This window comes from Mus musculus, chromosome 15 (genome assembly GCF_000001635.26).
Source record: "Mus musculus strain C57BL/6J chromosome 15, GRCm38.p6 C57BL/6J".
Taxonomy (NCBI): Eukaryota; Metazoa; Chordata; class Mammalia; order Rodentia; family Muridae; genus Mus; species Mus musculus.
The window spans coordinates 76,775,172-76,800,236 of record NC_000081.6 but is presented as its reverse complement, the minus strand read 5'-3'; the positions used below and the strand labels follow the sequence as shown (position 1 = coordinate 76,800,236).

Sequence of the window (25,065 nt, the reverse complement as noted above, 5' to 3'; positions counted from 1 at the left end):
GAAAGACACACACACACACACACACACACACACACACACACACACAAACACATACACAAATTTCCCCAAAATAAAAAAGCCTGAGTGTTGGGACATTTGGGGGATTGTTATTTTACTTTTTTACTTTTGAGGCCCGGTCTTTTCTATTATGTAGCCTTGGTTGTCCTGGAAGTCACTGTGTAGACCAGGCTGGCCTAGAACTCACAGATACCCACTTGCTTCTGCCTCTGGAGTGATATGATTAGAGGCGTTCACGCCACGAGCTGGCAGGACATTTATATGCATATTTAAGGGATGCTACTGTTACATAGGATCTGTATACAGACTGTTTCCTGTAAGGAAGCACAAGACCACAGTGATTTTTTTTTTTTTTTTTTATGGAATCCTCATCCATGGAGGACTCTGCTGCTTTGTGGGATGATTGGTTATTTCCATTTTCTTTTTCCTTCTGAGTAGATAAAGCTTAAGAGATGCATGAATTATTCAGAAGGATGTGGGCTGAGAAAGGGAAGGAATTGCTGTTTTGAGTGTGGTAACAAAACTGGGAGGAAGTCCTGGGTGTGGTCTGTAGAAAGATGAACCAGAGGTAGCTGGGAAAGTTCTAGAGAAAGGCGAAGGGGTGAGGGACCGCCAGTCACAGCGGGCAGGCGCAGGCGCACACTCTGTGGTTGTGCGTTTGCTCTTCCTCTGGCCTGTGCTGGATGTGAACAGGCGGCCTGTACTCTGGCTTGCCCTACAGCTTGGAGGCTGAGGCCAGCCTTTGGCTCCGATAAAGGGGCCATTTGCTGGCTTCCAGGCTGCCGCGAGTGGGATAGTGCCCCCCACCCCCAGTCCAGTCATCATATGAGGGATGCAGACAGACTGGTCGGCGAAGTGCTGACTCTCCCATCAGCCCTTGTCGATAGTTTAAATTGTATCATGCAGCTCCTGCTTAGAATGCTTTAGTGGCTTTTTTCATAGGATAAAATTTGCAATCTTGTTTTTAAAAAAGATTTATTTCATCTGTGTGGATGTTGTACTTGCATATCTGTCTGTGTACCACATGTGTGCATTGCCCTTGAAGGTTAGAGGAGGGCCTGATATCCCCTAGAACTAGAGTTACAATTAGTTGTGAGCTGCCATGTGAGTTCTGGTAAGCAAACCTGGGTCCTCTGGCAGAGTGCCTGTGGAGCCATCTTCCCAGCCCCGACTTTATAATCTTAGCATTCCCTCCCAGGCTTCTAAGCTCTATGGCAGCACTTGGGTACAACCCTCCTTCCCTTTCCAGGTACTGGTCTCTTCCCCCGCAGACTATAAAGCTCCCTTCCTTCAGAGTCTGACCATCTTCTCAGTCATATATATATATATATATATATATATGCAGAGTTTGTAATTATCTATTTACCTCTTATTGTCTCTATCTTATTTAAAGGGCGCAGGTCACACTGGTTTTATTCACCACTCTCTGCTCAGAGCCTGGTATGAGCACAACAAATTTTTATTGAAAATCCCTTTGTTTTTATTGTATGTGTGTGGGTGTTTTACTTGCGTGTGGTTTGTGCACCTTGAGAATGCCGCGCGTCCTGGAGGCCAGCAGGGGCATTGGCGCCTCTGGAGCAGGAGTTAAAGCCAGTTAGTTAGTTAGCCACCACATGAGCACTGGAAGCCAGCCTCGGGTCCTCTACAGGAGCAAGTGTTCTTAGCCCTGAGCCATCCATCTCTCCAGCCCCCACAAGAAATATTTTTTACATGAATTAATAAATGCATAAGTAGAAAAAATACTGGGGCGTGAGCTACTGAAAATTTAAGAGGTACCACTAACCACTGCTCTATATAATCAAAACCCTATAACAAGGTCACTCTGGATTAAAAAAAAAAAAAAAAAAAAAAAAAACAGAAAAGAGAGGGAGAGTGGAAAAGGAGAGGAGGAGGGAGAGGGATGGCACGGCTGTGTCTGAGAGTTATGTTTCAAGAATGCCCTAAGTAGGCACAGACTTAGAGATTGGATGTTCTGCTTGGCATTGGAAAGGCCAGCACAGTATATTCACAGAGCAAAGTTTTCTCCATCACTTTTTTTTTTCTTATTACTACAGTATTTATTTGTTTTCTGTCAAACCTGAGCCAAGCGTTTTCCCCAGCCTTCTTGGGGAGGTACAGGAAAAGGACCGTACAGGGCAGACGAGACACGAAAGAACCATCCTTGAGAGCTGGAAGTAGAGACGGCTGCGTCACATGGCGAAGAGCCCCATGGCCTCTGAGAGGGCAAAGCCTAGAATCGCGTAGGAGAAGAGTTGTTGCTTCAGAGAAGGGTTCCTAGCCAATGATGAGACTCCAAAACCAGTCCCAATCCCTGCCCCGGAGCCAGCTACCCCACCAGCTGTAGCAGCCGCAGCTCCAATGAACTTGGCAACTGTGTCACTGTCCCTTGAAATGGCCCTGGTTTGGAAGCTGCGGCTAGGGATAAGTGAGGTCAGAGGCCGCAGGACCGCCAAGCCGCTGAGGCTCTCATCTGTTGGCATCTGTGGTTGCGTCAACTCCACTGCAGACAGCAGCTGAGATGAGGGAGTGGGATGAACTTGGAGCCGGCATACATTTTCAGGGGTGAGGGGCCAAGACAGGAGAGCTGCTACCAGGGGAGAGAAGTCAGAGAGAGCCTCCCCTCACTTTTTAAAAACAATTTTTACTAATTACGTGTGTCTGAGGCCAGAAGAGGGCATTGGATCTCCTGGGGCTGGAGTTCCAGTTAGCTGTGAGCTGCTGGGCAGGAGTGCTGGGAATGGTGGATCTCTTCGACCCGCCCCTGCCCCCCATTGGTTTTTAACCATGTGATTGATAGCCAGGATCCCTGGTGTTGTCTTCCTGCTTGGTGTTCACCAAGGGTCTTGTACCTTTAGCCTTGATCAGACTTGGAAGAACGTTTACTTTATCCTTTGTTTAGGAGGGAAATTAACTCTACTTAAGTTGCTGCTTGTGCCCCCAGGCTCTGACTATGTTTTCCTATGTATTTGTGCAGTTTTTTGTTTTTTTGTTTTTTGTTTTGCTGCCTACATGCTTAGGGATCTTCCTAAGCATTCTGGTTTCATCCATGGCTGACTCTGAGCTCAGAGTTATTCCCTTAGGACTGGAAGTCTGGAAGTGCCTCAGAGACGGGGAGCTGGGGCTCTCTTTGCGGCTTTCCTTTTTTTTTTTTTAATTTTTTTATTAGGTATCTTCCTCATTTACATTTCCAATGCTATCCCAAAAGTCCCCCATACCCACTCCCCTACCCACCCACTCCCCCTTTTGGCCCTGGCGTTCCCCTGTACTGGGGCATATAAAGTTTGCAAGTCCAATGGGCCTCTCTTTCCAGTGATGGCCGACTAGGCCATCTTTTGATACATATGCAGCTAGAGTCAAGAGCTCCAGGGTACTGGCTAGTTCATAATGTTGTTCCACCTATAGGGTTTCAGACCCCTTTAGCTCCTTGGGTACTTTCTCTAGCTCCTCCATTGGGGGCCCTGTGATCCATCCAATAGCTGACTGTGAGCATCCACTTCTGTGTTTGCCAGGCCCCTTTCCTGTTTTAGAGGCCCTAGTCCTGGGCCTGTGCGATGGCTCAGCAGAAAAAGGTACCAAGCCTGATGACCTGTATGGTGGGAGGAGAGAAGTGATTCCTACAAGATTGTCTCTGTCCCCCTGACCCCACAATTAATATAAAAATACCCCTAGTTCTCTGCTGCCTGTATTCAGTGAACTCCTGGGAAGCCAAGTGCTACCATAGTCCTGACAGCTCTGACTTCCTACCAGCATGGCATGGCTCTTAGATTTTTAGGTCAGCTTCTCCAGCAGCAACGTTAGCTATAGATTCGCCGAGAAGGAAGAGGCCAGCCCTGGTTTTCTGAGTCTCTCTGGTGGTAGGCATTTTGGTGGGTGGAGGTAGGAATGTGATTCAGAGCAGACCAGTTCTGAGCTTATGGTGGGAGGAGTTAGGTTGGGCAGTGCCCTTCGAAGGGGCTCCTGCCTTTGGTGTAGCAGCTCTTTCTGAGCGGGTAAGTTAAAGTACCACGCTAGGCCTGATACTTACTTTCTAGCTTCCTGTAGGTTCTGTGAGTTCCTGTTAATGTGTCTGTGCTTTCTGGTTTTGTTGTTGCTGTTATACTTTTTATATAAGCGTTTTCTATATTTTGATTTGCATATTTGTTTATGAGTGTCTGCCTGCATGTATGTATGTGCACTGCATTCGTGACTGGTGCTGTAGAGGTCAGGAGAGGGTAGTGCGTACTTCAGTACTCCAGCCGCAGACAGCTGCTGTGTTGCTTGCAGTAGACCCGGCTCTTCTAGAAGGGCAGCAGTGCCCTCAACACTGAGCTTTTTCTCCTGCTCTTGTTTTAGTTTTTGAGACAATCTTTGTAGCCCAGGCTAACCTACAGCTTAATATGTAGCCTAGGCTAGCCCTGCACTTTGATGATCCTCTTGCCTCAGCCTCCTGAGTACTGTATTACAGCTGTGAGCCACTTAAGGTGGCTTTGTAATTCCTTTCGCCTTGATTTCCACCTGTCTGTAAGTGGGTTTTCACTTTAGCCATACACAAAAATCACTCGGAAAAACTAAAAAAATTAACCACTCTGGGGGAAAGACACAAGAGCTCAGCCTCACAGCTGTACTGATGTAGTGTCAGAGAGTTGATGTCATCCTCCTAGTGTCCCTGCCCTGGGCAGGTGTCCCGTGCTGGACCATCCATTCATTGCAGGTAGCCGCTGAGTGAGGTGACAGTTTTAAAGCTGTAAGTGTGAAAACTTAACTTTTTGTACTTTGTGCTCACATAGCAGCTTACCCTGGCCAACCCGTGGGGGCGTGTCCTGTTGTGGTTTGGGTCTCACCTCGTCTGTTCTCTCCTGATCCCGCCAACTCCTCTGACACGAGTCTCTTACACCTGGGGCTGCTTTCTCCTTTCTGCTGGTTCCTCAAGGACAACCGTTTTCTTGGATTCTATTTTATGTTTCTTTGGGCTGCACTGGCCTCCTGTTGGGATAAAGAAAGTTCTCTCTACAACACTGCTCCTCCTGTCCCCTTCCCTAGGCGGCCCTTCACAGACCTGGAGTGCTTACATGGGTGGCCTGGGAAGGTGGCCTTCTTGGTGAGTTTTCTAAGACACTTATCTGCAGTGCCTCCCCAAAGCTGCCTCTCTTTTCCATCAGACTTGCTGCAGATCACTTAGCCTTGCAGAAACAGTGTCCAGGACAGAGAAGGCTGCGTGCACAGCTTCCTACTTCCTTCTCGTGTATTTAACTCTTTGCCAGATTCCATTAGCTCCAAGCCACAAAACAGTGAAGTGACAAAGGCTGGCTTCTTCCTCCTTTTCTCCCTACTGAGGAACCTTGAATAGCTAAAGGCCTCCTGCTCTCTGCTCTGGGCGACATCCTTGATCTTTTTTTTTTTTTTTTTTTAGATTTATTTATTTATATTTATATGAGTACACTGTAGCTGTCTTCAGACACACATCAGAAGAGTGCATTGGATCCCAACACAGATGACACAGTGAACCACCATGTAGTTACTGGGAATTGAACTCAGGACCACTGGAAGAGCAGTCAGTGCTCTTAACTCCTCAGCCATCTCTTCAGCCTGACTTCCTTGATCTTTTAGCATGCAACCTGGCCTTGGATTTCAGGGATCCCCAAAAGGTGCTGTGGTATTTTTCTTGTCTTCCTTCATATTTGTGTGTGTGTGTGTGTGTGTGTGTGTGTGTGTGTGTGTAACGCACGCACATGTGTGCATGTATGGGAGGTGTGCTCACCTGTGCATGTGTATGTGGAGGACAGAAATCTGTGTTGGTGGTCTTTATTTATTCTGTCCACCTTTTAAAAAATGTTTTAAATTGTTATTTTGTGAATGTGTGCACATATGTGTGTATACGCACACGCGTATATGTGTGTGCCATGGCACCTGTGTTGAGGTTAGAATACAACTTGCAAGAGTTGGTGCTCTCCTACCATGCAGGTCCTTCCAGGCATGGTAGTAAGTACCTCTACCCACTCAGCTGCCTCACTGTAACACTCCCCTCCCCCGCCTCACTTTTTGCGACAGACTCTCTCAGTGAATCTGGAGCTTATTGTTTTGGCTAGACTGGCTCCAGCGAGCCCTCAGGATCTGCCTGTCTCCATCTACCTGGGGCTGATGTTACAGGCCTGTGCCACTGCATCTGACTTTTATGTGGATTCTGAGAACCTAAACTCGGGTCGTCATGCTCGTTGTTTTGATAATTGTGTTCCTGAAGAGACATAAGCAGTACTCATTCTAGCACACACAATACCATTCCACCGAAGTCCATCCCGGGGAACCATTGGATTTATTGAATTACTTTGCTTAGGTTGAGGGCTTCTTACAGGAGTGTGGGGAGCAGCATGGTGGCTGCACGGGGAGATCGCTCACCGCTTGGATGGTGCTTCTCCATACTGGTATAGATGGTGCACCCGTTTCTTTCCATTAGCTTTCTTCAGCTCGTATACTTTAGCTCTTCCTGAGACATTGTAATTAGGACAAGACTTCATACAAATGGCTACCCGTGGGGATGCGATCTCAGGTGGGGTTCAAGGACCCTTATTACTGTCTGTTTTGAGGGAATGTTAACTAGCTCTTACAAGTGTTAACTAGCACCTGACAGAGGTGGAAGACCACATGCTACAACCCTGGGGTTGTAGATGCTCAGCCACTGAGCATCTCCCACCTTCACTTCTCCCCTGGTTGCAGCCTGGCTCCTTAGCTGTGCTAGCCTCTGTGGTCGGCTGTTCTGTGTAGTCTAAGGAGCTGGGATTCACTTAGAGTGAACAACTGGCCCAGGAACCTCCAGCCCTTCTTCTGAAAGCACCTCTGGGTTTGGGAACAATTTTACTTACAGGACAAATCACATGCTTCTTTCATGTCTGAAGTCCCTGTCTTAGATCTTTTCTTTGCTGTGATAAAACACCATGACCAAGACAACTTATAAAGAAAGGGTTTAACTTGACACATGGTTTCAGAGGACTAAGAGTCCAAAGTAGCAGAGTGAAGGAACAGCTGAGCACTCAATCTTTTTTTAATTCTTCTCTTATACATTAGAACATCTTAATCTTGATCCACACTCATGAGGCAGGGAGCAAGGACTAGGAATCTCAGGAGCCCTCCGAAACCTCAACGCCCACCCCCAGAAACACATTTCCTCCAACAAGGCCACACCTCCTTACCTTTTCCACACAGTTCCACCAACTATATTAAAATGGATGAGCCTAGAGCTGGGCAGTGGTGGTGCACACCTTTAATCTCAGCACTTCTGAGGCAGAGGCAGGCAGATCTCTGAGTTCGAGAGCAGCCTGGTCTACATAATGAGTTCCAGGACAGCCAGGGTAGAGAGAGCCTGAAAGAGCAGGAAGTGCTCTCAACCACTGAGCCATCTCTCCAAACTCATCTTTTCACTTTTTGTTTGTTTGTTAATTTGTTTTTTGAAACAGGGTTCTCTGTGTAGCCTTGGCTGTCCTAGAACTCATGCTATAGACCTCGAACTCACAGAGATCTGTTTTCCTCTGTCTCCCCAGTGCTGGGATTAGAGGCTAGTGCCACTACCACTGGTATCTTTTTATTTTCTTAATGGTGCATTCTGAAGCATAAAATTTTAAATTTCGACTAATTTTACATTTTTTTCTCATATGTCTTGGGTGTTGCAACTTGAGAAATCTCGGTCCTTTCTAACTTCTTGAGTGCTGGTTTAACAACTTAGTGGTCACTGGTGTCTTTGAAAGAGCAGAGCTCATGGTCCAGGATGTGAAGGTTGCAGCAGCATCAGAAGGGGCAAGATTAGCCCTATGGTGGCCACAGGGTCCTGTTGGCAGAGGATGAGGGAACCCGTCTCTGTACTCCTGCTTTTAAATGGAGAAGTGTTTAAATAGGAATTGAGGAAGGACAGGAATAATTGATAGAATATCCAGGAGGAAGACATTTGCATAAGAGTTCTTCTGGCTGTTGTAAGAGGTTGCCACAGATTTAAACAGCACAATTTGTCCCTTTTGTTCTGAAGGCTGCTGTGGCTCTGTGTGTGTTTAGCTCCTGTGAGAGATTGGGTATGCAGCTGAATGTGCCCTGTGGCTCACAGCAGGACTAAGGAGGCCCGTGCCCAGCATTACATTCCTAAGGCTAAGGTTGTGGGTCAATGCCCCGAGTGGTTTGTGAGTGTGCATAAGCTAGGGCAGTCAGTGAGGTCATGGCTGCAATTAATGCACCAGGCTCCTTATCTTGGGCATACTTCTGGGCCTCTCAAATTCCTATAAAGCTAGCCCTTCTATGGAGGCGCTAGGTTGGACCCAGAATAACATCTCTTTGCTGGCTTATTTCTTGAAGATAACCCTCAAATCCTCTCCTTGGGCTTTGCTTTCAAAGGTCAAGTCTAAGCTAGACAGCAAGAGATGTGGGTACATGATTGGCCAAGGGCCAATGTCATAGAGCCATGAGCCAGGGCTAGTATGGGACAGTGCACAATATAGACAGTGGTCATGGGGAACGTGGTGAAAACAGAACAGAGGATGACCATGGGTGTGAGAGGAGCAGCTTGGGAAGGGTCTGAATGGTGTTCCCACAGATGCACAGAGACCACTGCTGTACAGCTGAGTGTTCCAATGGGCCTCCTCAGTGAAGACTCGAGTATGTGTTTGGCCACAGGGCAAAGATTCAGATAGACATGCTTGTGGATGGAGATTTTATATATGTATATATGTGATATGAATACACACACACACACACACATATAGTGTATTTTTACTTAGTTACATTTCAATTTAGGATGAGTTTATAGGGATATAAACTCATCATAGGTCAAGGAACAGTTCTTATCCTCAGTTGATGGAAACAAGAACATAGCGTCTCAGGATGCTGAAGTTGATGATCCTCTACAATGAAGATAATCTGATCCCAGTAGCAGCTTAAGGATGCTCGTCTCTCCCAGTGTGCATAGAAGGGGGTGGGGAGGATGCCACTCCTACTGCAAGGGTGCAGTGGTTTGTTTTCTTCCCCAGTTTCCCAGTCCTCGTGGCAGTGGTCTTTGTAAGTGTTCTCTGAGGATCCCAGCAGCCACAGATGGAATGACAGCTTGTTGGAGCTTGTCAGTAGTTAGCAAAATCCCTGCAACCAGGGACCTAATGAGACATAGAGTCTTTGGTCTGCATTTTGTCAGAAAAGATTTTTATATTTTCTGCATGGCACTTGAAATAAATGCTGTAGAGGACAAATGTTAAGCTATTTCTTCAATTTCAGTGATTCATTTTTGAAAATCATTCACTTTGTTCTTTTTTTCTTTTGTTCTTCCTCCCATCCGTCCATCTCTTTCCTTCCTTCCTTCCTTTCTTCCTTCCTTCCTTCCTTCCTTCCTTCCTTCCTTCTGTCCTTCCATCCATCCTTTCTTCCTTTTTTTCTTCCATCCTTCTTCCTAAGATAGTTTTGATGTATCGCAGGTTAGCCTCAAATTCACTAACTTGATAGGTTTTGTACCAACAGATTAAACGTCTGTTTATGATTGAGAAAGACCATGAAGTAACTGGAAAAAAAACTATCAAGAACACAGCAAAGACGGTTAATAAGATGGGTCATGACAGACAGGTTGGTTGAGGTGTGGAGGATTGAATGTCATTCACTCAGGTAGATGTAGGAAAATTGAGTTTGAAACCAGCTTGGGCTACATACCAAGACTCAATCGCAAAAGAAATGAAACACTTGGTTTTACTCCTGGAAGAAGGAAGTAGAACAGACATAGGAGAGGGGAACATTTAAAGAGCTGTTAGCTGAAGAAAGTTATGGAACTGATAAAAGATTCATATTTATATCTGATGGGGATACAGTTTATAGTTTCTTTATCCTTGGTGACACATATCAAGACCCTTACAGATGCCTAAAGCTGTGGATAGTATCAACCCTACACACAGTGGCTTTCCACATTCACACACACACACACTCACACACACCCCTAAAGCTTTTCTATCTTTTTTTAAGATTTATTTAATTATTATATGTAAGTACACTATAGCTGTCTTCAGACACTCCAGAAGAGGGCACCAGATCTCATTATAGATGGTTGTGAGCCACCATGTAGTTGCTGGGAATTGAACTCAGGACCTTCAGAAGAGCAGTCAGTGCTCTTAAGCGCTGAGCCATTTCTCCAGCCCCAAGCTTTTCCATCTTAACAGGCATATATATTGTAGTCATAATTTCTGCAGTTTGAGATGAACAGGAAAACTAACACAGACTTCTTTTTCCTTCTTTACAATTTCACAAATAGAAGATTAATTTTTACTATATAATGTAACAATCCCAGCATTTGAGTTCCTGTTTTGTTGAATTTTTATCTTTTCATTTAAAGGACATATTTTATAATTTCTCTTTGATCGTCTGGATTGCTAACTTTCCTGTTCCTGCTTTGTGGCCTTTGTAGGTTTGTTTCTGCTGCACAGTGTCCCGGAGCTGATGGTACGGTCTATGCAAGTGTGCTCATTAGCTGGTCCTTACAGTCTGCCTGAGTCACTGTCCCTTTTATTTAATGCTGAAGAATAAAGCTTATGATCTCCAGAGACATGGCGGCTGCAGGAGCTATAGCTGCCTTCAGAGCATGGCGGCGGCTACAGAAGCTGTAGCTGCCTTCAGAGCATCTGCAGGGCAATTAGTTTTTCCTGTACACTGCCGGCGTATATAGTCATTGCACCTATAAGATGTAAATTTTAATTATCCCAATAACAAGCACTACAAACAGTTGAACATGCCCAGTTATTGCCCAGCCCACGTATCCTCTGAGAACTACATTCTCATTGGAACTTGTAGCTCCTGCATATTTTTATGCTCCCACACAAGAAACACATAAGTGGGCTTGCTTATGTTTTCAGGTTGTGGTGGGATAGTTAAAGGAACTCTAGAAACAGGTGTCACCAGTGCTATCAAGAGAGGACCTCTGGGCGATGGTGGCGCATGCCTTTAATCCCAGCACTTGGGAGGCAGAGGCAGGCAGATTTCTGAGTTTGAGGCCAGCCTGGTCTACCGAGTGACAGCCAGGACTACACAGAGAAACCCTGTCTCAGAAAACAAAGAAACAAACAAAAACAAAACAAAAAAACAAACAAAAAAACGAGCGGACCAAGCTAAAGTCAGAAAGGACTCTGTGGCCCAGTGGTGGCCACAGACACTGCAGTCTCTTGTTATTGGTAATGGTGCACATTCACATTCATAGGACTCATTGTTGGTGCACATAAAATGAATGGGTTTTAAATTATGCACATATGTCAGTAAAATCATTTTAAAAGAAGCTTACCAAAATGTGGTTGGTTAGAAGGGGTGTGAGGTGAGGGAGAGGCAATGTTACTCTTTTGAAGAGAAAGGGTGAAAGCCAAATCACCCACAGGTTTAGGCTCAAGGCATTGGCTTTCCTAAAGTAAATGCTGAAAGACAATTAGTCAAAGACCATTGGAAGCTTGGATGCTGTTCCTTGTACCTTGTATGGGCTCCAGCCCAGGTAGGGTGCAGGCTAAACTCTGTCAGCTAGGCCTTTCCCTCTGCAGTGGCGTCTCAAGGATCCAGCCAGCACCAAAAGAACCACAGGTCCTTAACTAGATCACGATGGCACCCTCTGTGTCCTTAGGTAGAAGGAAAGGACCCTGTGCACTCAACCACTGCCACAGATAACCCCCTCTTCACACCATCAGTGGGTTTTAGGTCCCAGTGTGTAAATAAATGTTGAGGGGTATACGTCCCAGCCATACTGCATAGGAAGTGAAAAGCAAGACTAAACAGCTCTGTAATGAGAATTCTGGAAAGAACTAAGAAAACAGAGGTTACCAGCAGTACACTGGGAATTGAAGTGTCAGGGGGTGTGATTGAGCCTAGCCACTGGAGACCCGGCTGCAGCCAGCCTGAGCGTCTCCTTCACTCATTGCCTTTGTTCTTCTCTGCTGTGGTGGTGTCTTAATGTCTAGAAGGGATAGAGCTGCCTGAGGTCAGGAATGACCCTGAGTTCTTGAGCTTGCCTGTGCCTCTGCAGAGGAAGGAATGATAGGCTTGTGTGCCACTGCCCCAGTTTAGGAAGTACTAGGGATCAAATTCAGGGCTTTTGTTTGTGCTAAGCCAGCACTCTACCCACTGGACCACAAGCCCCACTTGTGGCCTTTATGAGAGAGTACCCATTGGCCCAGCTTGGTTCTGTGTCCAGTTGAAAGGGGACCACTCAGCTGCAGAGAGGGCACTGGAGAGGAAGGGTTTCCAATGGAAGAAGGCCAGGCAGAGGGATGTATCAGAAGGACTCTGTGGGAGCACTAGAGGCTTCAGAACTGGAGAGCACACATACTGGGCTTTGGACATGGACCTTAGCCTTGTGAGCCTCAATTGCAAGAAAAGGAAAGAACATTTGCGAAGCCTTTGCTGGGTATTATGGAGTGAATCTGGAGTGTTCCCGGTAGCCTTATGTTTTAATGCTTGATCCCTAGCTTGCAGAACTGTTTTAAAGGCTCTGGGGCACTTAGGAGATGGGGTATGGCTAATGGATGAAGCCACTAAGGCCTTTAAAGAGGGCTTGTGATGCTGGCCACAATCTCTTCTTCCTGGTCAGCCATCATGGGAAGAGCCTCTGCCCCATGCTCATATGCCATGCCTTCCTCAGCACCACAGATAGAAACCAGGAGTCAGAATAAATCTTTCTTATTCTGTGAGAGATGAGAAGAGTAGTTAATACCTGGGACATTGCATGGCCATAGTAAGTGTCTAACAAGTGCAGCAGCTAGGAAAGTCGATTGGTCACACGCTGAGCTGAGAGTGAGGCCCCCGCTCCACTCCATTCGTATGAGCTCACTCACTGGGACCTGTCTTAGGGCTTCTACTGATGTCCCAGGCACAGTCCACTGAGGCAGTAACTCAAAGCAGGCAGGAACCTGGAGGCAGGAGCTGATGGCGGGGCCATGGCAGGGCTGCTGCTTACTGCCTTGCTCTCATGACTTGTTTAGTCTGCTTTCTTATAGAACCCAGGACCACCACCCCAGGAGTGGCCTTACCCATTATGGACTGGGCCCTCCCACATCAATCACTTAAAAAAAAAATCCCACAGGCTTGCCTAAAGCTGGATCTTAGGAGGCATTTTCTCAATTGAGGTTCCTCCTCTCAGATGAATCTCGCCTGTGTTAAGTCCACATAAGCATTAGACAAGACAGGATAGTTACTGATTTACTATGGCCTTTTGTCCAATCTCAACAATGTATCATATATAGTATACATTTCTTAAAGGAAATATCGTGAAGGCTGGTGCACCTGAGTAATAGAGTCTGTCTGTCCAGCAAGTGGTGTAAGCAGTGGTATAGCTTGTCATGGGGGTTCTCTGTGACTGTAGGTTTGTTTAAAAGTAAGCAGAGGGAGTAGTTGGGCACAGTGACTCATGCTTTTAATCCCAGTACTTGGGAGGCAGAGGCAGGGAGATCTGTAAGTTCCTGGCCAGCCTGGTCTACATAGCAAGTTCAAGGATAGCCAGGACTGTATATGGAAAGGTCCTGTCTCAGAAAGAAAAAGATGGGGGGGGGGGGGGGGGTTTGAGAGGAAAAGTAGCTGCTTCCTGGTAACAGGAAGTCTAAGCTCCCTCAGCACTGGCAGCAGAGACACCAGGAGCTGTGCCGAGCTTGAGGAGGTTGTCTCACCAGCTATCAGACCTGAGTTCTTAGGGACTCCCAGGCGGCTGTGTCTGCTTTACACTGCTGCTGTTTTTGAGGTACAATACTTCTTTCTTTTTTTTCTTTTTTTTTGGTTTTTCGAGACAGGGTTTCTCTGTATAGCCCTGGCTGTCCTGGACCTCACTTTGTAGACCAGGCTGACCTCGAACTCAGAAATCCTCCTGCCTCTGCCTCCCGAGTGCTGGGATTAAAGGCGTGCGCCACCACGCCCGCCTCAGTACTTCTTTTTCATTTGACTTGTTTTCCATACTAGCAGATAACTGCTTCAGACCCTGTCCTCTCAGTTTTCTGTCAACTTCTTCTCTGTGAAGTCTTATTTGTAGTCTTCTTTTTGGCCCAGTCATTCTCTTTGTCTTTGAGTCAGGAGGGAGCCTGGTGGGGCAGCGTCAGTCTCTGGCTTTGCTGGGAGCATGCTCTCCACTCTGGCATGTGCTCAGTCTCAGAAGTGCTCCAGAGCTGCTGAAAGAAGCAGTGTCCGGCTTCCTGAGAGCGCTCTGTGTGAGCCCAGCACACGGATCCTGCAGAGCTGCGTCATAGCCTCCTACCATTGCACGTGTAAAGCCGTCTCTCTTTAGAAGTCTGCCCCTTTGCTTTCTGCTCTGTGAGGCCCTGTGAGGCTCATTCTGGAGTCTCCTATCTGCATGAAGGAGGGATTCTGCCAGCCCCGATGACCCACCCAGCTGCTGTCTACTCATGGCTCTCCGAGTTCCTTATCCTTTTATGAAGTCACACATTATTTAACTAGGGGCACCTGTTCCAAAGATGTATGTTGTTAGGCTGTCTTGCCATGCAAACATCACAGAGTGAACTTACATGACAATAGCTATTGCATCACCAAGGTCCTCCTTCTTGCTCGCCATACACACTCCACCATGTTGGGGTCTCCTCTACGTCTGTTTTCGCTAAGGTGGTTAGTGCAGGGCATGGTCAGCTGTAAGCCCGTGCCCTCAGAGGCCACACAGGTGGTCTCTTCTCTCTTCCTGCTGCTTTCTTAGTCTTTGGCCCCTTGGGCTCTGAGCATTCATAGCTACTCACAGATTTCTGTCTGATCTGTCTGATAGCAGTACTTGACCATGCAAATATTTTTTTAATCCAATTATCTAATCCTAGTTAGCAGCTGCCCTTTAGTCTGAGAGTAAAGCGGGCTTCATAACCGGGGGCTGACAGCTCTCCTGGCTGTTTCCCATGCCACCTTCTTGGTTGTCAGGGTTACCTGATGTAGTTCAGCATCTGGCTTATCTGAAGATAGCACAAAAAAACAAAAAAAACAAAAAACAAAAAAACCCTGTCAGACGAGTTTCCTGAAAGAATTTACTATGGAGTTGTAAGGACACGATTATCTGTTTTCCAGATGCTCATTCTGTATCTTGTGGTGACTTCCTCAGAGGTAGTGGAAGGCGGCATGGCCTCAGGGCACCTGTTGCACAAAGGGCATAGCTGTGAGTGTGGGGATCTCCGTCTTCTGTTTGCATCTTTCACTTTTTCTTTCTCACATACTACAAGGTAGATATCGTCTTCCTATTATTTTCTTGTGAGTAGATTATTTTCATGACAGCTTTTACCTCATACGATAGCTGTAAGTGGGAATTGCTTTCGGTCAGTGCTGAGATGAGCATGTCAGGCCATCCCTAGACTTGAGCCTACCATGGATCTGGCCTAGAACTAGAGTTGTTTTATCCCTTATGAAAACTAGAAATGAGCTTTTAGTTTGTGGCCAGTCTTAGTTGACCAGCACTTTCTCCAGCAGGAACCTGGCGAGGCTTGGAACTCTGTGGTTGGCTGTGTGCCCAGAGGGGTCTTCCTTTCCCACTTCCGAGAAGCATCCTGGCTAACTTGGGACTCATTAGTACCTGTTCTACACTGCTTGCCTCGGGTACCTTGCCCGATCTGCTTGTATGGGTTTTTCCTGTTCTGACAATTTATACACTTTCATTAGGAGGGGGGCTGTTTTTCTGTGCAAGCATTAAGAGCTAGTTAGGGATACTTCCAAGGCAGGCTATGGCCCTTTCTGGCTGCTCTGGACAAGGTAGAGTTAGTTGTGTATGGTCCTAGCAGAAGACAGGAGGATTGATAAGATGCTGTACAAAGGAGGTAGCCCCAGGTCACTTTGGTGACAGCCAGGACAGCATAGAACAAGAATTGGCCAGTGGAAGCTATCAATGTGAGCAGCATCTCCTTCAACTGTTCTGCAAAGTGGGCCTTGAGTGTCCTCACCTGCTGAAATCATGTGGACCACTTTGGCTCTTTCCTTTCTAGCCCAGCCCAAGGTACAATGGCTACCTCAGTGAACATTGCCACAGGCTTCCTACTGGTCAGTACCATGGCTCCATTCCTTTTTTTTTTTTTTCCCCATGGCTCCATTCCTGACCTTATTGTTCCCATTGGCTCCTGTGTTCCCTGTGCAGATACAGAGAGAGTGTGAGAGGGTCTCTGAGGGTGGTACTAAATGTGCCCTTAATCGACCGTCAGCTCCCTCAATGGCAGACTCCTCCGTGCCAGGGCCAAGTGCTGGCAGAGTCACACGGGCACATGAGCATGTACTCATGGGCAGCCCACCAGTTTTGAAGATAGTGAGGAAGAACTGGTTATGTGAGGGTATTACTGGTACTAGGAACAGATTGCCGTTTCCGGGGCTCATTCTCAAACAGACCCCATCAGGAGCCAGCACAGAGCGTCCTCTGTTCCAGAACTCCGTGTAGGAAGTTGGAAATGAGAACCTTCTCGCCCACTCATGACCGGAACTTTCCCACAGTGAGGGGTGGGAGGAGGAGCAGCCAGAACAGTGGTGGGGGTGGGGGCATTCAGAGGGCCTGATACTGTCATGTGAGTGGCATCTGGCCTACTCTGTAGGTATCTCAAGCCTGCCCTTCACTTGGGAAATAGACATGCTGGGTTTGGAGGAGATCTTCCTAAAACAGGCCCTGACTCTGTGTGCTGTGTGTCTCTTATCTGCCAGCTGTCCTGGCATCAACACAGGCCATTAACCATGGTTGCTCTCTGCTAGTCCATGAGATGGAGACTAAAAGGGCCTACCTCCAACTGTGCCCTACACAGTAGTGAAAAGTATGATGAATGCCCAGGAAAAGGCAGCGACTATCAGGTGATGCAACCATTCCTACCATTGCCTCTGCTGTATATCAGGCATCCATATAAAGGATTGGCAGGCCAGGCATGGTGGTGCACACCTATAATCCTAGCACTGGAGAGGTTGAGGCTGAAGGATTAGGGGTTCAAGCCAGTCTCCAGTATATAGAGAGTTTGAGGCCAGCCTAGACTACATGAGACATTGTCGAAAGAAAGGAGAGAGAGAGAAGGAGGGAGGAAGGGAGGGAAGGAGGAAGGAACTAAAAAGAAAGATAGATAAAGGCAGTAGCAGTTTGAAGGCAGAAAGGTATAAGACAAAGCCATTTCCTTTATTGGCAGCTTTGCATATTCTGTAGGCCCTAAACATGGAGTACAAAACCTGTGGGCACAGGAGCATCCATCTCTGGGACCCTTTGAGTAAGGGCCTATCCCTTCTAACAGGAAACAAGATGCTGGGCCTTCTATCACTGCCCACTGTGATCTGTGTGGGTCCTTCTGAGGCCTAAATCTCCTGCTGTCTCCTTAGCATAGTCCTTTCTGGCAAGGTCAGCTATCCTCTGATGGGGAAGGGAAACTGGCAGTAGTTGGTCCTTCAACTGTGTCAACAGTAGAAAATGGACTTTCTCAGGTTCATTAAGTAGTCAAACCCTGGCATCGCTGGAACATGCCTCCTTGTATTACAGCAGTGAATATTTTGATGGGAACCCATCATCAGAACAGTTGGGCACTTCTGACATAATGGCAGTAGTTTTTTCTTCCCTCACGGTAGTTATGAAAAGGACTGACATGCCAAAGGCCATGTCAGTGGCCTGAGGCAGATGCTTGGATACCACAGCTTCACACGGAGATGCAGCAAGGAAAAGGATGAGCCCAGAACACCGCACCCAGGCAGGAAAGTGAGGTAGCCCCAAGAAAACAAATGGGAATGGGATGCACATGGGTCTCATTGGACCACTACTGCAAGTGAAGGCATGCCACTCTGTTGACAGCAGCACTTACACATCAACACAGAAGGCATAAGCAGAGTATAGACTACACAGAAAAGAACAGACAGTCCTGCAGGCCCAGCCCGAGGGAAAGAACTCCATATCAGAAAAGCAAGGTGCCCACTGGGTTACAGAAGAAGAGCCCACCCACTCCTGACTGTTCTGTGTTACCGTGTGGGTGTGGGTACGTAGGTCACCGTACACATGCAAAAGTCAGGGGACCGTTTATGGGGGTATGCTTTCTCTCAACCCTGCCAGTTAAAGAGAATGAACTCTGAACTTAAGGCGTGTGGCAGCAGGTGCCTCTACCCACTGAGCTGCCTCCCTGGGTCCTGTTTTTGTTATTGGAAGCCAGATCTTGCCAGCAAGTTCAAGCTGATCTAGAATTAAAGATCTTCCTGCTTTCGCCCTTGAATACTGGGATTGTTCATACCCACCGGCATGCTTGGCTCTTTTCTGCTTCTTGTAGTTTGAAGATGATTTTTCTTCCTTTCTGTTTGGGCTAAATGGGGTCTCTGGCAAAAACCCAATCAGAAGTGCAGTGAGGGTTCAGCTACTATCCTTATGGTCCGCGCTGTCCTCACTGTTGTCAGGGCAACAGTGGCCAGTCATTTCTCTAGTCAGAAATCCATATGCACAGCAACAAAGTGGCTGTGGCCACCCATCATTGCTTAGGTGTGGTGAGAGTTCCGCTTTTCCCATTTTAAGAGCTGATCCTAGAATACAGGAAGGTGTGGCAGGGAGAAGAGAAGAGGTCCTGAAGCTACTTAGGGTAGTTTATACCTGTACTCCCAGCATAGAAGACTGGGGCAGGAGGATTCCTGTAAGATCAAGGTCAGCCTGGGCGAGATGGTGAGTTCTTGTTAGCCTGGTTTGTAGAGTAAGACCCTTACTCAACAACATAACAACAGTAAGAAAAAGCTAGCCATAGGAAGCAGCTACAGAAGACTTGGAGAGGACGCTTGCTGGTTACTGCGCTGCTCTGTGCTCTGTGGGTTGCAGGCACAGGGCTTGGAGAATGAGGCATTGTGTGCCCAGCACACAGTGTGCTTTCACAATGTGAACTGTGAACTGGTTCTTTGTGCGGGACTTGGAAAGCTCCTTACAGATGGCCTTGGGAGTGGACCTCAGGCCTTCTGGACATGCTGGCTAACCAAAGACATATTCATTCTGATGCTTCCTTGAAACTCACTGAAATGAGCAAAAAGAATGAAAGACCAAGAACAAGATCTTTTCTACAAAGAATCTGAGAGAAACCATAGACCAGAGAGGATGTCAGCCAGATGGGAGAGAGGAGCTGTGGGCAGTTTAGTCTCAAAAAGCCAGGCTCTTGTGGAGCAAGAGTGACTTTTAGAGATGCTGTTTGTCGTAGAGCATTCCCTTAGAAGAATGGGGTCTCTGGTTCGTTTGGATTGCTGTTAAAGATACACTAGAGCATCTGGGGAGGAAGTGGAACTGAGGAGCCTCATTTTTCTGTAAGATCCAGACTCTCACAGGGTGAGATGGGCGGGGGCAGGAAATGCTGCTGCTGTGTTTGAGCAGTGTTGTTGTCCTCCCTCCCTCAAAAGTGGACCAAAGGACAGTCACCAGCAGACACACTGGGCTGTACACGCCCAGCAGATGACTGGCTGGCCTAGGAGGAGGCGTTCTGTGGCTCAGCTCCTTGCCTTAGTTGCTCAGAAATCTTCTAGAGGCCAAGCTAGAGAGATAGCTCAGTGGTTCTGGGTTTTGTTCTCCTAGAGGACCCAGGCTTGATTTGCACCTGTCCCAGGGGTTGAGCATCCTCCCCTGGCCTCCCAGGGCACCAGGCATATACATATGGAGCACAGACATGCTTATCGGGAAAGCATCCACACACACCACTAAGAGAAAGAAGCAAGCACTCTGGAGGCTTTCGTCCCTGAACTACCTGGTTGTCGTTGAGTTGTTGCTGTTTAGAGACTCAAACTGGCCATGACACATAGCATGGCCTAAACTGTGACAAAACAGAGTCTCGGGCGAGCACCTGAGTTCACTGCTGGCCTGCGCTAGGTTCTGTCACGAATGATGCCAGAACCTCACTTCTAGATGAAGCCTGTAAGAAGGTTTGGTACAGAATGGTTCTGGAACAACATCCAGTTTGGGTCAGTCTTGCTCCATAGAAGTTGGAGTATACGCCAACAGTGATAGAGTATTTGTTCACCATATATAAAGGTCTGGGTTCCATCTCCAGGACTGCAAATAATAGTGATGAATAAAAGAAGTAATTCATAGCCAAAGGGGTACTCATGTAGACAGTAAGGGAAGGAAAAGGATAAAGGACACGGCTAAAGAGAAACTTAGAGTTAGTGTGAAAGGAATTTCATATGGAACTGTCTCTGTTCACCAAAAAAAATCTACCAAAAAAAAAAAATATATATATATATATATATATATACCAAAAACGTGCGAGCTGGCAGAGCTGAAGAAACTGGTAGTAAACTTTATAGCAGGAAATTCCCTCCACTTAGTAGCATCAAGAAATAGGACAAATATTAGTCTCATGGAGAGCAAGTAAATGGGAAAGCATGCTATATGAGAAAAGTAGAGTTTGGGGAGACCTGGGGAGAAGGGGGCCAGGACAGCAGAGACACTGGTTGATAGCCAGTGGTTCCGGTCCAGATGTGGAAAAGACCTATTCTCCAGCAGTGTAAGGGAAAATGAAAGCAGACAGCTAGCTGATGAAGGAAGGTATCTTATTGCTGTTCTGCTGCTGTGAAGAGGCACCATGACTAAGGCAGCTTTTAAAAAGCATTTAATGTGGGGGCTTGCTTACAGTTTCAGAGGGTTAGTCAGCCATGACAGAAAGCAGAGAGGCAGGCCACCAGGGCAGTAGCTGAGGGCCTTACATCCTGATCCAAGGGCATCAGGCAGGGAGAGACCTTAAAGCCCACCCCCAGTGACACACCTCCCTCAACAAGGCCACGCCTTGCCTTTCCCAGTTTATCTGCTGGGTACTACACTTGTAAATCTATGAGCCTGTGAAGGGCATTCTCATTCACACCACCGCAGAAGGAGTAAGTTTGTATGCTGAGAAGAGCAGGACCTACGCTAGGCGTGGCAGAGCCCTCTGAATGTGTCAGCACGCTCTATGAGGTGACTGGTCACTACACAGGCTGGTCAGAGCTACACAGTAAAACCCAGACTTAAGAAAGATGGTTTCTGCATGGTTTTCCCATAGATTATATATAAGTCGCTCTTTTGTTGTCATGAGCCACAGTTTTGAAGAGCAGATAGAGAAGTGTCGCCCACATTCACATGGGACCACGTTGCTCTGTACAGGATTGTAAAGCATCTGGGTATAACAAGCTTAGGACAGGCACAGTGTCCATGTGGGAAACCTCGCTGAGGGCCTCAGTGCCTGAAGACAGTGATCCCTCAGTTCCTTTTTTACTAATTTGCCAACATTAATTTATTTGTGAGAGTAAAAGTCAGAGATAAATCGTGGGCATCACACTTTTAGTCCCAGCACTTGCAGGGCAGTGGTAGACAGATCTAGTGAGTTCCAGGACAGCCAGGACTACTGAGAGACCCTGTCTTAAAAAAACAAGTAAAAAATAAAAAGAAGAAAGAAAAGAAAAGAAAGAGAGTCAGAGATAACTGTGGGACTGGGTTCTCTCCCTTCCCCCTGTGGGTTCCTGGCATTGAGCGTAGCTCCTCAGACTTAGACAGGCGCTCGGTTTTACTTACTGAGCCTTCTTACACACGGCCCCAGACTGTGAGACTAAGACTGAGAAACGAAAAGCTGTGGTTACAGAAGAGACTATGATGATATGAAATTAATAAGTTGGCAATTGAAAGGAATGGAAAAATAAGTTCTCTACCCTCAGTTCTCAGAGACAGGCATTTGTAGATGAAATATCTGAGTGAATAAAACGAAGAGAGATGAAAAGACCAAGCTTTAATCACCTTGATTAAATTTGAGAAAAAACAGCTTAGTATGATCTTACTAACTGGATAATTCTGAGCGTGCCTGTTTGCAGTTAGATAAGTAGCAGCAGCCACGGTTATAACTGTGATTGAATGTGAGCCCTGTACCTGAATGATAATGGATTTTCCATGGGAATGTAGGTCACCTGCTATGTGTGCACACTGGGACTGAATAATCAGGCACAGCAATGGCACGTGGGGGAGGGGTGTCTTATAATAAGCATAAGAAACATGGGAGACAGCAAAGGGAAGATACTGTATCGATCCATGTGACAGTCGGTGTGAGTTGGAAAAGGGATCTGCCTTCCAAATGCTGGGATTAAAGGTGTGACCCACAGCCACGGAGCTGCCTTTATGTTTTAAAAGATTCATTTTAGTGAATGTATGTGTCTGCGTTCACAGAGTTCAAAAGAGGGTATTGGATCCCCTGGAGCTGAAGTTATAGGCAGTTATGAGTTGTCCAACATAGGTGCTGGGAGCTGACTTCAGGTCCTCTGGAGATGCAATAACTATTTGTCTTAGTCAGGGTTTCTATTCCTGCACAAACATCATGACCAAGAAACAAGTTGGGGAGGAAAGGGTTTATTCGGCTTACACTTCCATACTGCTGTTCATCACCAAGGAAGCCAGGACTGGAACTCAAGCAGGTCAGGAAGCAGGAGCTGATGCAGAGGCCATGGAGGGATGTTCTTTACTGGCTTGCCTCACCTGGCTTGCTCAGCCTGCTCTCTTATAGAACCCAAGATTACCAGCCCAGAGATGGTCCCACCCACAAGGGGCCTTTCCCCCTTGATCACTAATTGAGAAAATGCCTTACAGTTGGATCTCATGGAGGCATTTCCTCAACTGAAGCTTCTTTCTCTATGATAACTCCAGCTGTGTCAAGTTGACACAAAACTAGCCAGTACAATTGACCCCTTGTCAACTTGACACACAAAAACATCACTAGTAAGCCTCAACCCTTACAATCTTATTCATCCCCAAGATCTAAATAACTTTAAAAGTCCCACAGTCTTTACATATTCTTAAAATTTCAATCTCTTTAAAATATCCATCTCTTTTAAAATCCAAAGTCCTTTTACACTTAAAAGTCTCTTAACTGTGGGCTCCACTAAAACAGTTTCTTCCTTCAAGAGGGAAAATATCAGGGCACAGTCACAATCAAAAGCAAAAGTCAATCTCCAACCGTCCAATGTCTGGGATCCAACTCAGGATCTTCTGGGCTCCTCCAAGGGCTTGGGTCACTTCTCCAGCCATGCCCTTTGTAGCACATACGTTGTCCTCTAGGCTCCAGTTGCCTGTACTCCACTGCTGCTGCTGCTCTTGGTGGTCATCTCATCGTACTGGCATCTCCAAAACACTTCATGACCCCTTCAGTCCTGGGCCTTCAATTGCAACTGAAGCTGCACCTTCACCAATGGCCTTCCATGGCCTCTCACAGTGCCAAGCCTCAGCTGCTCTGCTCAACTCCTTCATGCCTTCAAAACCAGTACCACCTGGGTGACCCTTACATATTACCAAGTCCAGCCACAGCACAATGTACGACTTTGGCTATATCTGGAACACAGCCACTGTGCTCTCAGAAAACACTTCCCAGAAAATGTCATCTCAATGATGCTGGTCTCTTCTTAATCACCGCTAATTTCTTAGCTCCAGCTAACCAGCATCAATAGTCCCAGTAATGCAAAGTTTTTGCTTTAGTAGTTCTGGTATCTTGTTAATCACAGCTGATTCTTCAGCCCCAGCTAACCAGAACTACAGAATCTTCACTATCAGAACAGCAATGGCCCTGAAAAGAGTCTTTAATTTTTCCCTCTGAAATTTCACAAGCCAGGCCTCCATCTTCTGCACTGTTCTCAACGTTATCTTCCAAGCTCCTACACAACATCCAACAGAGCTCTTAACAACGGATGGATCTTCAAGCCCAAAGTTCCAAAGTCCTTCCACAGTCCTCCCCAAAACATGGTCAGCTTGTCACAGGAATACCCCACTCTGCTGGTACCAATTTGTCTTAGTCAGGGTTTCTATTCCTGCACAAACATCATGACCAAGAAACAAGTTGGGGAGGAAAGGGTTTATTCGGCTTACACTTCCATACTGCTGTTCATCACCAAGGAAGCCAGGACTGGAACTCAAGCAGGTCAGGAAGCAGGAGCTGATGCAGAGGCCATGGAGGGATGTTCTTTACTGGCTTGCCTCACCTGGCTTGCTCAGCCTGCTCTCTTATAGAACCCAAGATTACCAGCCCAGAGATGGTCCCACCCACAAGGGGCCTTTCCCCCTTGATCACTAATTGAGAAAATGCCTTACAGTTGGATCTCATGGAGGCATTTCCTCAACTGAAGCTTCTTTCTCTATGATAACTCCAGCTGTGTCAAGTTGACACAAAACTAGCCAGTACACTATTCATACCCACGGAGGAGTCTCTTCAGCTCCAAATGGTTTACCTTACAAAATTTAGCAATAAATTTTGTCCGACAACCCTCCAAGAGCAAACAGCAGCTCCACTATTGCTATGGACCCATATATCTGCTGTGTTCTGACTGTTTTGTGGCTGTGGTGATTAACTTCATTTTATTTTATTTTTTTCAAGACAAAGTTTCTCTGTGTAGCTTTGGCTTTCTTGGAACTTGCTCTATAGACCAGGCTGGCCACCAACTCACAGAGATTCGCGTGCCTCTGCCTCATTAGTGCTGTGATCAAAGCCATGTGCCACCTGCTGCTATGATGATTAATCTTGGATGTCAATTTGATGGGATATAGAGTCACCATGGAAACAAATCTCAAGTGTGTCTAAGAGAGGTTGTCTAGACAAGGTTAATTGAACTGGAAAGACCTATCTTAAATATAGGTGGTGCCATTCAGTGGAGTGGGGTACTAAACTGAATAAAGAGGACTCATGAGAGCGAGCTGAGCAACAGTTTTCTTTTCTCTCTGCTTCCTCACTGGATCCAGTGTGAGCAGCCATCTCTGCTGCCTTCCTTCCCCTGCCGTGATAAACTGCTCCTAGAGCTGAACTCTGTCAGACATATTGTCATGGCACATAGACGCGTCCCTAATACAGATGCCGTGACTGTGGTCCTAACAGTAACTGCCTCAAGGTGACTGACTGGAGGAGAACGCTGCATTGCAGTGTGCACACCGCGCTCTGCCTCCAGGGAGGAGGTCTAGAAGAGACAGACCGAATGAACACGTCTACAGTGCGAGCTGGTTTTTAAATGTGTATGGCTGTTTTGCCTGCTTGTATGTCTGTGTGCTATCCTGGTGCCTGTGGAAGCTACAAGAGAGTGTTGGATAACCTGAAACTGGTACAGGTCAGTGTGAGCTGCCATGTGGGTGCCAAGAATTGAATTCATGTCTTCTGGAAGAGCATACAT

General features: G+C 46.7%; 1 protein-coding gene and 1 pseudogene across 5 annotated transcripts in view; one reads left to right on the top strand and one right to left on the bottom strand.

Annotated features, from left to right (window-relative positions):
• Positions 1-25,065, top strand: part of Arhgap39 (Rho GTPase activating protein 39) — a 94,182-nt gene that overhangs the window by 17,930 nt on the left and 51,187 nt on the right. The window contains exon 1 of one of the 5 annotated variants that reach the window (XM_006520794.3): positions 5,408-5,642. The exons of the other annotated variants lie outside the window; for them this stretch is intronic. The gene's annotated coding sequence lies outside the window, so the exon portion shown is untranslated. Of the gene's footprint in view, positions 1-5,407; positions 5,643-25,065 lie in introns of those variants that run through there. 5 annotated transcript variants of the gene reach the window in all.
• Gm17271 lies at positions 1,889-2,629 on the bottom strand (annotated as a pseudogene).